Source organism: Anolis sagrei, chromosome 4 (assembly GCF_037176765.1).
Source record: "Anolis sagrei isolate rAnoSag1 chromosome 4, rAnoSag1.mat, whole genome shotgun sequence".
Lineage (NCBI taxonomy): Eukaryota > Metazoa > Chordata > Lepidosauria > Squamata > Dactyloidae > Anolis > Anolis sagrei.
In genome coordinates, this window is record NC_090024.1 from 219,872,384 (window position 1) to 219,889,367 (window position 16,984).

General features: G+C 38.1%; 1 protein-coding gene across 1 annotated transcript in view; it reads right to left on the bottom strand.

The window, feature by feature from the left end:
- Positions 1-16,984, bottom strand: part of SULF2 (sulfatase 2) — a 350,055-nt gene that overhangs the window by 244,731 nt on the left and 88,340 nt on the right. Inside the window, exon 2 of the mRNA XM_060772158.2 lies at positions 9,397-9,483. The gene's annotated coding sequence lies outside the window, so the exon portion shown is untranslated. The remainder of the gene's footprint in view (positions 1-9,396; positions 9,484-16,984) is intronic.

A 16,984-nucleotide genomic window follows, 5' to 3' on the forward strand; every position in this document is an offset into this window, starting at 1 on the left:
ACAATTTACTGAATGCCTACTGGGAAAAACGGTTTTTAATCAGTCTGTAGTTAATTGGTTTTCATTGACTTATCCACATTGCCTGTGATGATGTATGCATGCTCAACTTTTAGCCCCTCCCCAACCTTTAATTCAACTTTCTCTGTTCTTTCAGAAAAGGCACGATGGATTTAAGGCTGCATTCACACCTGCAAAATAGTAACTATACACATACCCCTTACAATTAAAACCAAATGTGTATTGACAACCATATGTTTCCCTAATCTTAAAGTAACATAGGGACAAAATTGAATGTCCTATCATGTGTTACTGTACTGATTTATTGTTCTTTTTGGCATGCATAAATCTAATCTCTTATTTTCGTGCCCATCAGCCACCCTGTACTCTCATTGGATGGCATCCCAGTGAATGATCATGATAATCCACATGATCTTAGCATCCCAGTGAATGATCATGAGTGACTGAACTTTAAATATGAAAAACGTGCACATGTGATGGAGAGCTGGAGGTGGATGTCTTTGGGATGGATAAAGAGAGCAGGGCAGAGGGAAGAGATGAATCGAGAGCTAGATGGGATGGAGGCAGCAGAGGGAGGAAGCAGGAAGGGGCTGTTGGTGTTCTTATAACTGCTGATTCAGGAGATCTAGTGGCATCACTAGGATAATGAAGAGCCAGATCTACCCCTTTGTTATTGATCATAATTACCATTGATAAAAAATTGATCATAACCAACGTTGAACATAAACATCTTCAGACACCTCCCTCCCAACCCAGTGTGAAACTACCAGTGATTGATTATGGAGTATGTGCACAATTGAGGGGCTAATGTGTAATGTGGAGGAACAACTGTATTTACTATAATGTAGAAAAATAGAAAATATTCAAAATGGGTGGCTGGATACTTTCTCTAACCCCCATCCAAACACATACAAATAGTGATACCATATTTGGGAGGGATGTGAAATCATACACATAGCTTTTGACCTGCCCTCCAATCATCTTATTCCCTGCCCCCAAATCCAATTCGGACCAGGAGACAAATCTCAAAAAAGGTACTTGTTCCAACCAAGTTTTGAATAAAACGAGATTTTAAAAAAATGTATTAAAGTCTAAAAGAAGCACTTTCACTTTGAAGCTGGAAGAACATTGTGGGTTCCAACAGCACCAGATGCACGATAATGATTGTTTTTTCTGCAAATGTAGATAAAACCTAAACATGTTTGGCTACCCACATGAACCTACTAGTTTGAAGTAAGTTTCCTTTTCCTTTTAAACTCTATTATTGCAGTACCATCTAAAACAGGGAACAGAAAAAATAGAAGTTAATAAAAGGCTTTCTAGAAATCCAAATAAAAACATTTTGAGTGGCAATTCTCTTCTTCCAATATTCCACTGTGCTGAAATATTGCCTGTGTAAACATCCCTTGTATCCTCAGACAACCTCTCTCCGTTCTCAGCATCTGTGTCTTCATATATTGGTGTTTTAACTCTCTGATTTTTTAGTTTTCGCACCAGGATGGAAAAGCTTTATATGACTTGTCACTAGTGTTAGCCATTCAAGACAGGATCTAGACACAAATTTAAGCAGTTCTGAGATATTAATATTAAAATAATTAAATATACCTACTTTCAGGCATTAATTACTATTCTATACAAAGACCCAGAGTATTTTTTAACAAAGAGCATGTCTATACAGTGACTTCAATAGTTGTGCATGCTTGTGTCGAAAGTTTCTGAAAATCCTTTGTTTATGGAAAGTCTATTTTGCTGATTGTGGTTAACTCTTTTAAAATTCTCCTCATCGCAAAAGAAGTGGAGGTGATTCTATCACAAGAAAGAGGACAAGATGTCAATGAATAGAAAGATACTCCTCATTCTCCCTCTGACCCCCTGTCATTCTTGGAGCATTCATTCTGCCCAGTCCCTCTCATAGTCCATTAATAGGTCCTGAAAATGTAGTCCCAGGCCCCTAGGGTCACTGCTAGGATCGCCTTTTTGCTTCCCCTCCATCTCTCCCTATATTGTTCTGCACTATCCTGGGCCCAGCCCGCTTAGACCGTTTAGACCCACTGGACTGCCCTGGCCCTTAGCAACTCATTACAGATTATAGAATAGTGTTTGATCTTGGTTTTAACTGTATTTGTTCTTGTGTTACTAATTTTGTGTTTTTGCTTTGAATACTCTGTATATTTTTACTGTGTCATTGCATGTGTGGAAACCGCCCTGAGTCCCCTAGGGGAGATAGAGCGGTATATAAATAAAGTTTTATATTATTATTATATATAAAGATACTGAAATATTGGCAAACTAGAAAGCTATGAGAAAGAAGTGTTGCTTTTAAATGTCAGGAGTGTGGATAAATGGAATACTTTGAATGGCTTCTTTCAGAAATTGCATTATGAAAATAAGAGGTATGCATCATTGGGCATCCTTTATACATGATCTTTTCCTGACAAAAGACAGCAAGATAGGCAAAAGAATGCCTTGCCCTCGTGGGTCTCTCCAGAAGTTCAGACCCCAGCTCTCTCTATGTCTCTACAAGATCTGAAAGGGCTGGAATTGATAGAAGCAGTAGAAGAAGTCTCTGGCATACAATCAGGTCCTGTCTGCTTCGTTTTGGGATGCTGCTGCCTTAATCTGCAGAACAGACTAAGGGGCTTATCACACGAGGCAGGCAAATCACAGTTGCAGTCAGGAAAAAGCATATTTTGCTGGCTGTTATTACATGATGTTGTTCTTCTCCTGCTGCTCTCCCGGTAGGAAGCAGACTAGACAGTATTTCTTTTACAAACACAAATAATCAGCTTATGACTTCCTTTTGTAAAAGAAATGCCTTCCAACAGTCTACCATCAGGGCAACAGAAGAGGAACAATAGCAATTGTTCAGCTGCAATTGCAATCCACCTGCTTCGTTTGATAAGATCGTAAGACTGATACACTTCACAGTACAAAGAAACAATATCTTAAAGTCCTGGCTTGACAAACTTGAAAAAAGAATGTGATCTACAGTAGTTTTCTACAAACTTGAAAACTTAAAAAAATTAGTGTGATCTACAGTAGTTTTTTTTTTACATCTCATGCATATTGAGCATCAAAGTGTCTCTTTGTCATTTAATTCAGCTTTTATTTATCACAGCTTCATCATGCGCACTACTAGATTTTTACAAACAAGTGAGTCATCCTATCCTTTTTGACTTTGGAATTAGAGAGTTTAGATAAACACAGATGATGTAAGTTGTCCTAAGAAACTACATATTTGTTATCACTAAAAACTCACTGTACAGACTAGCAAAAAATGAAGATGTTTTGTTCCTCCTGTAACAATTTATTTCACCACATCTGATCTGTTCATTAAAAAAAGAAAGGAAGAGGTTGCACCTTTCCTAGAAAAACTGAAGGAAGGCCTTTTTATTTATTTATCATTACAGTATTTCAAGAGTATCTATTTAAAAGTAGTAAATCAAGTACGTAACAGGAAGCAGATATCTGCCTGCCTAAACACAATGTTCTTTAATCACAAGAAATACATATAGAAATCTGCCCTAAACCAGGTCAGATTATTTTTTTATCTAATGCACCACTGTGATTGGCATTGAATATGCTTATATTATTTCACAATATTCACTATCTAGACCTGTTTACTAAGTATGTCATAGATCTTTAGCATACTCTCCAACAGTTCAGAAATGAACACTGGGAAATGTGGCCAAGAGTGTAGTAAAAGTCAATAATGAGTAAGAACACAAATGTCAGAGACTGCAGCAGTTCACTTTTGCATGAGCCTACTGGGAAATGCAAGATTTCTGAATTCAATGTGAAGCAGTGTGAAGTAAGTGGATGTCAAAAGTGGAAAATGGAATCTGAAGAGAGAAATTGAAACATTTTAAAAGTAGCTGAAAAAGTGTGATGTTAGAAGATGAACTGGTACTATCCCTGCCAAAGTAAGTCAGTTGGAAGCTATACTTCTGTAAAAATGTATGCAAAATTATGTGCTAGACCACTAAGCCTCTTTTGGATCTGAACGTTACATCTGATTCTGGTGGTAGCGGGTGCATACTATCTGATACTGGTGGTAATGTAATAGTTATCTTCGCTAGCACTCATTGATAGTATGATCCTCCATAGGTTTGTCTAGTCACTTTTAAAACTGCCCAGGTAGTTTTACCCTAAATTTGTGTAAACAAATTTTACATTTTAATGCACTGTGTTATTGTAGGCGTCCTGATCACTGAAAATAAACTCTTAATTGATTCAGTGCTCCCAAAGAAAAGAAAAGCCAAAACACTTTATAGAAAAATTAAAATAACGTTTCCTGTGCTTCTGTGGTACCTCTGTTTGGAGTACTGCACAGTATATACTTCTGCCTACATTGACACTGCTATCCATTGAGTTATCCTGATAGGTTTGTCAGGGAACACAATAGTGGAATAAAGGGCACCCTCAATATGGTAGGCTCTCATTTGACCCTGAATCACCTCTTGTTAAGAAGTACATACAATTGTTTGTTTGTTTTTTAAATGCAATACAACTGATTGGTTTGCTTCTGACACGATAAATAAACAAGCTAAAACCACAACTGAGTAGACTTTGGAAAAAATGCTAATTTGGGTGATATCTCCTCATAGATTTCAGATTTCTGATCATGTTTGTCAAGGTCTTCTGTAACATTTGGATTAAAATAATAGGTTTTCAGGCTTCTACCAGAAATATCCTGAAGGTGATCCTGGACAAACCTGCTACAGGTTGAGCATCCCATATTTGGAATTCCAAAATCTGAAATACTCCAAAATCTGTGGTTTTCTCTCAATGGCCCCTTCCACACAGCTGTATAAAATCCCACATTATCTGCTTTTAATTGGGCTATATGGTAGTGTGGACTCAGATAACCCAGTTCGAGGCAATATTGTAGATTATCTGCCTTAATATTCTGGGTAATATGGCTGTGTAGAAGGGCCCTGTGATGCCTTGATTTCTGATGGTTCAATGTATACAAACTTTGTTTCATGCACAAATTTATTAAAACTAGAATATAAAATTGTATATCTATATGTATAAGATATATATGAAATATAAATTAATGTTGTGCTTAGACCTGGATGCAGTCGCCAAGATATCAAATCATGTATGCAAAATCTGAAAAAATCCAAAATCTAAAATACTACTGGTCCCAACTGGACTTCAGTTAAGAGATATTCACCCTACATCTTCACTTTAGCTATTTAATCTGTATCTTCACTACTGTGCCGTCCGCCCAGACACTATAAAAAATAAAACTTCGACATGCTTCCCTCTATTGCTGAGCGAACTGCAGTTGTCTATCTTGAAACGTTAAGATACTAAGCAACTGAGACTAGTATTGGTTTTAAATATCAAAAAGAATATTTATTTACATGAAGTCCTTGAAGACTTGGCACAGATCATTAAGTTGCAATCAAACAGTCAATAAATGGACAATAAATTGAACTTTAGAAATATTCTTTCCTTTCTTTAGTTACAGAGGCAACCCTTTTGTCCAGATGGCAGATAAGATTCTGGAATCTCAACACCCTAATTTTAAGCTGTTGTGGTTTAGAAAGAAGCAGGTTCTTTCCCTATCTATAACTTAAAGTTAGTTCAGGAGACTAAGGAGTGCCAACTCTCTCTATAACTATATACTCAATACACAATATACCATCTATACTAGCTCAGTATAGCTTAATACTTATCTATAGTTTAAAGTAGTCTAGGTTAGTTTTTGCAATGGTTTCCCCAGAGCTAGCTGCATAGCCATCTGCACGCCTGAAGTCCTTCCTCAAACTGAATAGGGCAGGGAGGATTCCAAAATGGAGGTTCTTCCCCGGGAGCAGGGGTGGGCTCAAAGGGCCCTAGACCAATTATTGCAAAGAAGACCTGCAGACTAGCTTTGCAGGCTGGCTGTTAACCTCCAGGCCTTGCAAACTGCAGCAGCCCTGGGACAAAATGCAAAAGAAGGCAACCTTAAGCAGCTGAGAGGTAAGGCAAACCCGGATCCTGGGGGACGGAACAACTACAGATACTTACCATAACTACACTGAAAAAGAGATTTTAAAAGAAAGAAAGACTAATGGCTATGTTAAGGATTCTAGCGTATATCAACAGGATGTCTTTTAGAAAAATACTAATTCATAGTATTTAGACCTGTTCCTGAAAACTGCCTCATATATGACAAGTTACCTTCATTGAGATTTCTCAATATAGGAGGGACAATCATGTGTCGAATTGTGAAAAGACTCTCACATGCGTAATATGCAACAGGAATCTATATTTTGCAGATACATTCTTTTGATAGCTAATTTAATCCTCATGGATGTAATTACAGTTTTCACTCTCACAGATTCATTAATAGTCAAGGGGAACAGTTTTAGCATTTAGTAACAGTTTAACATTAAAACAACATAACAACAACTAAAAGCAATTTAAACAGCCAATTTGAAAAGATCTGTCTTCACTTATTTTCAGTAATCTGACATGGAACCACACAGAGATTGATAATGTTTAAAATAAAATTAATTTGGTATTTTATCATTAAATGACAACAACATACATTTCTGACTAATACTTAATGTTAATTCTTTACTTATGGAGGTAATGAGGCAGTTTAGCCATCTTTTTGGAATTCAACATTGTTTTTAATTTAATAATGGTGTTCATTAGGTCCAAGAAATAGGTTAACTAACCATGGATGTAACAAATTAATTTTATACATTTCTCATCAAACTTACCATGAATGATTTAATTTAATGTAAATGTACTATTTTCTTTGGAAATTTAATGTTAGTACTTCCAAATGCTGAGACCACTGTTGTCCTGACGGTCATAATGAACTCAACTTGACAAAGAACACCAATGCTGAAATTTTTTGAATTGAAATTTCTAATATTTACCAGCTCAAGCAGACTGATACCAAGAAAGTCAGTAAAAATCCCATCTTGATGACCCCATCAGATGGACATATTCAAAGCCAGAGATTTGGGATGTATGGGGCATACTGACAGGTATTCTGTTACTGTGCTTCCACCTACCAAGATTCTCATTTTAGAAAGATCCAATGGGACATATTATTTCTCTCCTTCTCTTCTGATTAAGTTTTAATGAAGTACTATCATATATATTCAGTGTTGCCTGGTTATCGGAGGTGTCACTGCCTGCCTCCTTCCTCTCTTTTCCACCTCTCTTTCACATTTGCCTTGCCCTCTGAAAAGACCACCTTCACAATGTCTCCATGGCAATGCACTGGCTTACGAGTTGCCTCCTAGAGTTTCTCCCTGATGACATACTAGTACCCTTTTATTTATTACTTCTCCCTTTGATGTAGTTTTTCTCTTGTGGTTGCTTATGGTCGCTCCATACAGCTTTTTAAAGTTTTGGGGTCCTGCGCCCCAAAGGGTCTAGTTTTTTTAATTAAAACCCTGAAATTCTTTTGTATTTGGTAATGAAAGGTACGTGTGCCAATTTTGGTTCAGTTCCATCAAGCCATGTAAGAGACTTTGTGGCACAAATCAACCAACTTATATACTCTGCCTTAGATAAATAGATCTCATCTGTGAGCTTAGCCATGATAAAAGCCTGGATCACAAAGGTCCTACAATTCAAAGTAAAATTTGAATATCTGATGATCTGCTGATCAAACTATCACATGCATTTGCTCATTTGTGCAGACTTTCAGTTTCAGAAAATAAGTAATTCAACTTTATTGCTGTGTGGAATGTATCACTCATGTTCCACTAAGATCTGGCCCTAGTATTAGGCAACCCATGTTGAGAGACAAGAAACAATGACAAGGTGATGAAAGACAGAGTTCTCTGTACCATGTGATGTGTTCCCTATTGCTAAGGTAAACAACTGCTAATTGTTTTAACTTAAATTGTAAGCCACTTGGTCTCAAACTGGGGAAAAGACAGAATATTAGTATAATACAGTGTAATAAGGAGCAGCTTCCTTTTAAGGATGAGGGCAGGGGGCGGATGCCATTAGGCAGCAAACTGACGAGTTGGCCATATAACTAGGAGGAGATCAACCTGACCTGGGAATGTAGCCAGGGCATGTAGCCGGGTTGGGGGGGGGGGTATTGGGGGCTTCACCCCCCCCCCCCCGAAATTCTGATGGTGATCCGCAAAAAGGCCTTACTGGTACATTATTTAAACTGTTATATTTATTCATATCATGATCTGATCACCATGCTCAATATATCCCATATGCATGGGGGTATTGGGGTAACGATACAAAAGGTTTGCTAGGGTAGACCCTCTTTCATTCAGACTCAGCCCCCCCCCCCCCGAAACAAAATCCTGGCTACGGGCCTGCTGGGAACAAATGAAGAGTGGAATATGAAGTGCATCTCCTAAACCTTCTACCTAAAGCTGTAGCCAATCCATATGTGTTTGAATAATTGATAACATAACCACATTACACAAAAACAAAGGCCTATATAATCCAATAGTCATTTCACGAAATGGCCAACTAGCTTAATTAAGGAAGTCTACAAACAAGAGATAATTGCAACACAGCCTCACTGCTCATGCTCCTCAATAAGTGATATAAGAAGCATGCTGTCCCTGGTAAATGAAGGACTATATATTCATCTTAAATAGCAATCATTCTGAGTGAATTTGTCCAATGTTCCTTTTAAACCATGCAGGTTGGCAACTACAATTAATTCTTGTGATAGTAATTTCCATAGTTTAATTATGCAGTTAAAGAAATCAGTACAGTTCCCTCAACACAAATTTCAGACTGTGACCAAATTGTTCTGTTTTGCAAAAAGAAAAAAAATCATGTATCACTAGTGAGGATGTCCTTTATTAGAAGACATAAAGTTAGCTGGCAGTTCCTCAATGGCTTTTCCAAGGGACGAAAGGTCAGCCTCATCACTAGAGATATGTTATAATCAGGGGGGAAATGCATGAAAGGAAAATTCTAAAGCCAAGAGGTTGGGTGGATGCCGAGCAAGAGAGCAAAGTAGGTCATCTAAGCCATACGTTCAGGCTCTAATTACCCTTGTTTAAGAGCAGATTGTTTAAGAGCAGATTGCTTTAAGGATAGTCAAAGCTGGCCTTTATGTTAGTATCACTCGTAAGGGTGATAGACTTTAAAAGAAATCTCAAGGAAAAGAAATATTGGGCATCAGATTACCAATTTAACTATCATGGCTAAAAGGAAGCCAAAATCATCTACTTCATAAACGCAAGATTAGATCACATAATTGTATTGGCACCCTCAGTTTTCTGTGTGTGTTCAGGTAACATGATGTATATCTGCTTAAAAGCAAAACAAGTGCTCTTTTGTACATATTTTCCTTTTGTCAGTGTTTGTCTATGTTTACTATCTAACATTCCTGCTGTCATGCATTAAACATGAGCAAGGCATTTAAAAACTTACCTTCAATTAATTCCTTGGGGAGAATATAGTCCATAGTGGATAGGCAAGCGTGCAAGCAAGGAAAGCAAGCTGGATGGAAACCTGAACCTGGAAAAGCCAAAGAAAAGAGATTACAAATACAATGAGAAGTGAAAGAGAAAATAATATCACCGATTCTACAAAGCCATATTTTTTCATTGTACACCAAAAACTACTTAGGAATATAGGGCAGAATACAAGAATAAGAGTGGGGAGAAAGTAAGATTTTTAAAAAAACTATTAAAGGCATAGATATTGCTGAACTGGAATAAAAGCCCATCTGGTCTCTCATCATTTTTCTAAAATAGCCAGTTAGATTCCTCTGAGATTTCTCAAGAAAAAGCATTTCACCTAAACCTTTATCTCAATGTTTAGAATCACAACCTCTATGTTCTAGGGCAACATACCTATGATGAAGGCATGATGAACACTTCTCAACTGCCCTGTATGTAGGGTTTTAAAATATAGAAAAAATAGGAAAAATAGATGACAAGATCAGGCAAAAACTAGTAAGTGGAGTCTAGGAAAAGAATGTACCCAACACTCAAAACCCAAGGAAATGCTTAGTCATATAATTTGAGGTGGTGATCCATAATGTCATAATTCAAAATGATCCATAATGTCATAATTCAGGTGAAGCTCTATAAGCATAAGACAGATGTTAAACATAAGACAGATGGAAGTTGAAAGAAGGGGCAATGAATTTAAAAATACTCAGCCAAAATACAGACACTGAGCCCAGTGTTCAACCACATTGTGTGACATGCGGAAAGTGTTTATGTGAAATAGAAAAGTGGTCAACTTGATCTCACAAAAGCAAGTAAGTACAAGGGGGAGGAGAGCTTTTTGTAAAAAAACATAGGCACACACTGACCAATAAACCAACAATTATTTCGATTCTAGTATAAATACTTAAGACTTCAGCATTGTGTCATTGTCAACACAATATTAGGATGGTAAAGTAGAATATATGGCTGGCTAGTCAACCAGCAAACCCACATTCCAACAAGACCTACTTCTGAGTAAATGGTGTAACACTTCACAATAAACCGGTCAGACTTTAATCCCAATAAACCAAGAGGAATTAAATTAGCCACTGAATGCTTAATCTACATAAAATCCTGTTTATTCGAATCACCAAAGTGCTACTCCAGATGTGGAAATGTGTTTATCATCCCTTCATCCATATCTCTATCTCTCCCCACACCGTTTTTACTCATGAGAAAAGAGTCCTCATATTTAGAATATTTTAATATTTCTGCTGAAATATACAGTTGTCAGTACTTTTGCTTAGTGACCCCATTTTAAAAAATGAATGCAAGCATCATTAAAATGTCAAGCTTGACAGCAGGAAGGTCAGCACTTCTGTTTCACAGCTGAGACCTATAAAATCCAAATAATCAAAGCAGTGCTACAAGTCCTTGGGGTAAAACTGGCACTTGTCTGCTTTCTCTCCATGGAAACCTGTCCTGTTTAATATCTCTTTATAAAACTTTAAAAGCTCTGAAATTTACCAAGGTAATCTTGTTTTATTTCGTGCATATCACCAAGCATGCCTAGAGGTTTGCTAGTCAGCTATAATCACACTGGCATCTTAAATACATTTGTGAGACCGGAGAAATTCTGCAAGGGGAATATAGCTAAGATTCACGCAAGTACAGTAGCCAACACTTGTAGAACCATTTATCTTGGCATGTAAATCTCAAAGATTTATTACATACAGACTCATTGCAAATTGCCTATGCAGATTACATTCGAGATGAACAAGATGACACTACTCTAAGTTTTGCAGCTTGATTAAATCTCCCAGAAAACACAGTAATGAATGCAAAACTCGGGGATGAAAATAAATGTGTGGTTTTCTTCTTCTTCACTGAAATAACTATTTACTGTAGCTGTTCATTTGCAACAGCAGTGTGGGGGAAAATCAGTAATGATTTGTTTCTGACATTTTACTATCTCATTGCACAGGGGACAGTGCACTGATGTAAGGCAGTCATGATAAAATGGATATGCACAATAATGTCCAAAGCTTCACAGGCTTGATTTATTTCGGGTGGTAAACAAGTGAACCAATACCTTGGATAGTGCTGTATATTATGCTATATAATTTCTAAAATGTTTTTATTAGGACATGTGATTAAAAATGTGGGAATAACTTTAGCAACACCATTCCAGTCAAAACACAGTAGTCTTGCTTATCCAACCTTTGCTTATCTGACATTCCATCTTATCCTATGCTCTTCTGTGATGGCCCCCTTTCCTCCAGCATTTCTCCTTCAATTAAAGGAGCACTCCCCGACTCTCTCTACATTCCCAGTAAGTGGAAAAAGCAAGGCGAGGAGGAGGGAGGAAAGGGAGAAGAGAGGCAGGACCGGAAGCAGAAGTGTCTTCCCTCCCTCTCTAATTTCCACACTCCACTTCCACATCTGGGCACCCTGCTGGGCCACTCCAGCCCTGAGACATTGCCTTGCCTTAATCCTTTGACTCCCTTTTGTTAGTATTCTAGGTGTCTAGTGCCACACCAGATAGGTAAGTAGGAGACTCCATATTATCTGACATTTTTGTTTATCTGACATTCTGTTAGTCTGTTTATGTGGGATAAGCAAGACTCTACTGTAATCACAGAAATTCAGCAGAAACTTTCTATGCAATCTCTTTGGGCCCTTTCACCTAGCCATATAACCCAGAATATCAAGGCAGATAATCCACAATATCTGCTATGAACTGGATTATCTGAGTCCACACTGCCATATAATCCAGTTCAATGTGGATTTCATGCAACTGTGTGGAAGGGCCCCCAGATTCTTCAAGGGACATTAAGTGGTATTTCATATTCAGTTGTTGTGATAGATTTGTAGTTTTCCGGCTAGTTTAGCTGCTTGGGGTAGCAGGAGGATCCAAATATGAGTGAATATGTTGTGTGCATTTAGAATAAAACCTTTTTGGATAAGTAAGTCAATATTCTGGTGAAACCCAATATCATCATCATCATCGTATTTATATATATCCTGCTTTTATCTCCAATGATACACTCTGTAATGTGTGAATGTTATTTCACACATAACAGAGTGTATCATTGGAGATAAAAGTTATTTCTAGGGGTGATTCCACACAGCCATATAACCCAAAATATCAAAGCAGAAAATCCCACAATATATGCTTTGAACTGGGTTTTCTGAGTCCACACTCAGATAATGTGAGGGGTGGGTGGTTGCCTTGATATTCTAGGATATAGGGCTGTGTGGAAGGGTCCTGAATAATCCAGTGCAAATCTCTGGTCAACTACTAGTGTAGAGATGTGTTTTCCCTAGGAGTCTTTCAATCTTCCAACACAACTCTATTGTCAGGATGAAGTTGACCACAGAATCACACTGGAAGACTTAGAGCCTAGAGAGACTATATTAAGCAAATCCATGAATAACCAAATTTGCAAAAGTTAAATGATACAATGACAACAATTCAATTGGTCAAATTGTCCCAAAGTGGTATTTCTGTTTTGTTTAGACTGAGCCTTGCAGGAAAAAAAAATCCAACTTGAGAGTGGTCAAACACATCCGATTAAAATTTGGTGGGGTTGCAAGGGGTCAGATTAATTTTTTCAAGGGGGTAAAATTGTGTTGCCAATTAGCTACCTCTGATGTAGTTTATTTCCTAGTGTTTTAAGCATGGGTAATAAATTGCCAGATGCTTGCAAAATGTATTCCTCACTGCAAAGCTGGCAGTATTTCTGCTACTGTAGTTTTATGCCAATGACAGGAAAGCACATTTTTTTTTACTTATAATAGTAAGTAAAAATTAACACAATTTAAAAAGATAGCAATACCATTTTTCTCATGGGTTGTCCTGTGTCGAAGAACAGCTGTTTTGCTTCACTTATTTATGATCACAACTCAGCATGTAGTGAACACTAGAAATGTGATTGTTTGGATTTAGGAAAGCAGCCATACCCAAGCAAAGAACAAAATTTCCAACCCATCTGTTCTTCAGTCTTTGGTGAAAACGGGATGGAAACATATTTATAAGCACTACGGGCAAAACATTTGTTGCATTAATCCTTGGATCATAGCACATTAAAGTCAAATAACAGGATTTGCATAAAGATAATGAATTATGAAAATCAAAAGTAAATAGTAACACATACATATATTGCTTGCAAATTAAAAGTATTATTAATAGGAGGAAAATGCTTTGAATGCAATGCTACTAACTGGAGTAGAAAATGAGGTTTATGTCAGAAATATTTTTGTATTTTCAGGTCTTCTTGACAATCTGCCAAAATGGATATCATATACTTTTCCCGGATTTGGCAGACTTTATTGTAAATCATTCAAGGGACATGCTAGTTAGTTGCTTGCAGCAAAATTCTTTGTATCTGAGATCCTATTTTTTAAAGAAAGGAACACCAAGTATTTCTGATGTCATTGTATTGCTGACATTGAAGGTTGCTCAAATATATATATTCTTTACTTGAGAAATCTGCACCATAAAGTCCTTTGTTCAAAGCGCAAATGAGTGAAAGGCTTTAAATATCCCACTGTGATGAAGAACAGAAGTTACCCTTCACATTGGTACTATCATTGCTACCTCTCTTGATGCCCTGAAGCAGTGGCTCTCAACATTCCTAATGCTGCGATTCCTTAATACAGTTCCTCATGTTGTGGTGACCCTCAACCATAAAATTATTTTCGTTGATACTTCATAACTGTACTTTTGCTACTGTTATGAATCGTAAAGTAAATATCTGATATGCAGGAGCAGGCATGTAGCCGGGGAAGAGGGGGGGGGGGCTGAGGGGTTTAACCCCCCCCCCCCCCCGAAATTCTCATGGTGGTCTGCGAGAAGGCCTTACTGGTGCATTATTTAAACTGTTATGTTTATTCATATCATCATCTGATCACCATACTCAATATATCCCATATGCATAGGAGTATTGGGGTAACAATACAAAAGGTTTGCTAGGGTAGACCTTCTTTCACTCAGACTCCACGCCCCCCCCCCCCCCCCCCAAATCAAAATCCTGGCTACGGGCCTGTGCAGGAGGTATTTTCATTCCCACATTGTGCAGACACTTTCCTCCCTGCCTTGAAGGGACTCGCTGGCGTGAGCTTCCATCCAGCTGCACACCCTTTCTCTTGTCTGCACATGCATATCACGTTGCCATGCGCCAAGCATACCTGTTCTCCCCTCTCCGCTTGGAGTCTCAGAAACAGCACTCCAATTGGCTGAGAGGTCGGCACATCACAGCAGGAGGAGGGGGGCTTTTGGTGGGAGGGTTTGTGTCTGTTTCCAAAAAGGAAGATAAGGACAGATGGCGAGTTCTTCAGCCTTCTCTGACAATGGAGTTCCTAAGACCATCAGAAATATGTGTTTTCTGGTGTTCTTTGGCGACCCCTCTGAAACCTCAGTGCAACCCCCCCCCCCCCCAGGAGTTCCGACCCCCAGGTTGAGAAACACTGCTCTGGAGGGTATAAGGACAAATATGTTGGCTCAAACATCAACATCCATAAGTTTTCCTTTAAAACTGTGTAGATCCAAATATCAGCTCCAGAAGTTATAATACATATCCCTTTGCCACAATTTAGAATTGGGGTTCAGAATCTACTTAAAGATTTAATGTAGACCATAGAATTTAACTCGTTTTTCTTTAATTGTTACTTCCAGGATCCTGAAGCTGAAAAAGATGGAAACAGGAATCGATCTGTTCTAACTCAAAAGAATTAATATGGGGTGTGTTCTTCGTTTGTCAAAAACTTTGGATTTGGTATTGTTACAAGTGAAGTGTCTTAGTGGCTTCTCAGGCCTCTTCCACACAGCTGAATAAAATCCCAGCTTTGAACTGGAATATACTTACTTACTTAGGTGACCCCTCGTAGCCCGAGGATGATGGCCCTCCAAGTGTAGTGTCTTGGCAGTGGGTTCATAGGTGGCTATGGAGCCCTATTCTTGATCCGCATGTTCTCCTGCAGTGAAGGCATTGGTTTCCAGGTGGAAGGCAGTCCCAGTCAGGGTTCGCTTGACATGCCTTCCTCTTGGCACGTTTTTCCCTTTCACCCTTTATTTGTGCCTCTCTGAATTCTGCAGAACTGCTGGTCACAGCTGACCTTCAGCTGAGTGCTCAAGGGCCAGGGCTTTTGGCAGTGTGGACTCAGATAACCCAGTTTAAAACAGATATTGTGGGATTTTCTACCTTGATATTCTGGGTTATATGGCTGTGTGGAAGAGCCATCTGACAAACTTGTGATGTTGAAAGTAAGAATGTCATCTGCATAGAATAGAATGTTTAATGCTAAGGCTTTTGGCATGTGATGCTTCTGATTGTTGAGAGATATAAGAGTAAAATTAATCTATACAATAAAAGGCACCACTGCTAGAATGCAACCTTAGCATACACTTCACATGTTGGAATCGCATCTGAAAGAGTCAGGTTTCAATCAGTACAAATCTTCAAAGACATTTCTGAATAAAGAGCTTTCATCAGATATAAAAGTCTTGGATTTACACTGGGGTTAACCATTTAATCCCTCTGTGAGTCCAGGGCTGCAGTCAGATCAATACAACCAACCAAAGGGTGATCACCTTTTGCCAAGTATATAGTTTATATGTGTTGCAAAGTAAAGTCCTCAAAGATGTTTCATCCCTACAAGTTCTTCAACTAGTATAGCATTTTCATATGTTGAGTAATTTAGGTTTGGGAAAAGAGAGGTCCCTCAATGAGTCCGCAATTACGCTTTTAGTTCCTCCCATGTAATGCTGAAATCAGTGAGAAGGGAAGATTATTAAAAGAGACTTGCTCTTCAGATATTTTAAAATGTAGGAGATTAACTATTATATCTCTTTGAGGTAGCACTGACAAGAGAGGAAAAAGACACCAGTTTCCTTTCAATTTTCATTGAACTGTTGCTTTGGTGGCATGATCAATAGCGTGAAGAGACTATGTAACATCTGAAGTAAAGTGTGTGGCACTACAGTCGGCCTTTCATATCCATGAATACTACCATCCATGGCTTTAAAACATTCCCCTCAAAACCCCCCGAAAGCAAACCATTTAAGGGGCACTGGTTTTACTATACTATTGTATACAATGGGACTTGAGCATCCATTGTTTTTGGTATCCACAGGGTGTGTGTCTGTCCTGGAACCAAACCATAACAGATATAAAGAGCCCATTGTATGAGAAAAATAAAATCGTCAAATCAGAATTTTATGAAATTTTCCTGAAAATCATGCCTAGTGTAATATTTAATAACAGGGAACATCCTCTTTTACTCAGTTATAGTGGAAACACAGCCTATCTATTTTATGATATATATTTTAGCAGACTTTTATGAGACCCATCTCCCTCTCTTTACCCTATTTAGAGAAATCTGGAGAATTATCTGTGAAATTTAGAAAAAAAACTGAGGTAGTTTAGATGTGTTTCTGTGTGGGCAGTTTCAAATTGCTTTCCAGAGTCTTGCTCTTGGAATAGCCTGTAGACGGCCCTTAGTCCAACATAGAGTCTTTAGGGAGTTGGTAGCAACTTGAGTGCTCTAAGTGGAGGTCAGCTGTGACCAGCAATGCTGCAGAA